At 42.1% G+C, this 1,726-nt stretch overlaps 1 pseudogene; it reads right to left on the bottom strand.

Moving 5' to 3' along the window:
* LOC111777760 overlaps window positions 1-1,514 on the bottom strand; it is a 5,921-nt pseudogene extending 4,407 nt beyond the window's left edge.
* Window positions 1,515-1,726: the final 212 nt, after the last annotated feature.

The following is a 1,726-nucleotide window of genomic DNA, read 5'->3' as shown; positions in this document are numbered from 1 at the left end:
AAACTCTTGATGGAAGATTTGCACCAGAAAATTGACTATCCAATATCACTTCTTTGCGACAACCAATCTGCGATTCGCCTTGCAGAAAATCCAGTGTTTCATGCTAGAACAAAGCATGTGGAGGTGCACTACCATTTCATTAGAGAGAAGGTCCTAAAGGAAGAAATCGAGATGCAGCAGATCAAGACAGATGACCAAGTGGCAGACTTGTTTACAAAAGGGCTGAATACTGGCAAACATGAGAGTTTTCGCTGTCAGCTCAACATGGTGCAGCGAATGAGGACTAGTGCTGAGGGGGAGTGTTGAAATATCATCACTAGCCCAATAGAGTCAAGCCCAATTATTGTATGAGCTTCAGTATATTTATTTTAGTAGAGATTGTAGGAGAAAGAGATCTAGATATTTTAGGAGAAATATTCAAATTTGTTAGGTCTAGATTCAAATCGGTTAGGTCTAGATTTAGATTGGTTAAATATAGATTGCTTACTCTTAGTATAAATACCTCTCCACCCTACCTAGGTTATTCATCCAAGAAATCCAAAAACAATAAAAAGCAGTAGTATTCTACAGAGTGTCTTGTATTCTCTTCTCGATTGGTGTTAATAAAGAGTGCGAGTGTTTCCCACAGTGAGTTGTGTTCAACAAATCTCTCACAGCACCCCAGCAGCCATATCCCGCAGCAAGGACAACCTCCTCCAGCTCCCTCAGAGTTTGAATTAATTTTTTAACCTCTGCAACTTTCTGTCGATGCATCTTGTCCAAGATTTTGTTTTCTTCCTGACAAATCTCTATCTATTTCATTAACTCTTGATTTGTGATCTGTAAATCATCCACCATAAAGGCCTTGCCGAGGGCACTTTGAATAATCCTCTCAGCATCAACCAAAGCCACTTCCTTTGATTTGGTTAGACGATCCAATGCTTTGTTGTCATCTTGAAGCTTTGCAATCTCCTGTCGTGCAAGCTTGAGCTCAGCCTTCAAAGGTGCAAAAATGTTATCTATTGGAGGCATGTCATCATCCTTTTGAGTAGCATGAGCGACAAATTGAGCTGCCATTGAAGCCTTCTTCTCATAATAGATTGTCTTTATTTCAAGATTCTAGCTTTCAAGAAGCGGTTCTGTCAACTTTAATTTCTCCTTGGCCTTTGATAGTTCTTCAGTAAGCTCTTCAACTGCCTTCTTTCTGAGCCGCTCAGACAACTTCAAAGCCTTGATCTTCGTCTGAGCTTCCTCTTGCTCTCTATCCTTATCTCGTACTTCATTCTCAAGGTGATTGAGCTCCACCTTCACTGGATCCGAACCATGAAATAAGTTCAAGAAGTCGTCGGCGTCCATACTCGACCTGACTAACGTCCACCGCTGCGACGAGCTTTTCCCCTCCCTAAAAGATCCCGAGATCATCAACAATGTTGGATTTGGTGGCGGAATCGGCGTCGACGTAGCTGGGAATCCACCACCTGTCCGTTACTAACCTCTGGCAAAAACCCATCTCCATCGCCAGATATCTTCGCCATAACGTGTGAATCTCTCCCTTCTCCCCGTTCACATAACCAAGAGGTTGTGCCACATAAACCTCCTCATCCAAGTGCATTTTTCTTTTTGCCACTCCGTTTTGTTGTGGTGTAGAGGTTGTAGTAAGTTGTCGATGTGATGTGCCACATAACTGCATGGTTTCGTCTGTTGCTTTTTCAACATGTGCCACAAGAAGCAATTCTTTTATTGTTAC

Source organism: Cucurbita pepo, chromosome LG16, assembly GCF_002806865.2.
Source record: "Cucurbita pepo subsp. pepo cultivar mu-cu-16 chromosome LG16, ASM280686v2, whole genome shotgun sequence".
NCBI classification, from domain to species: Eukaryota; Viridiplantae; Streptophyta; class Magnoliopsida; order Cucurbitales; family Cucurbitaceae; genus Cucurbita; species Cucurbita pepo.
This window is presented reverse-complemented; position numbering and strand designations above follow the sequence as displayed.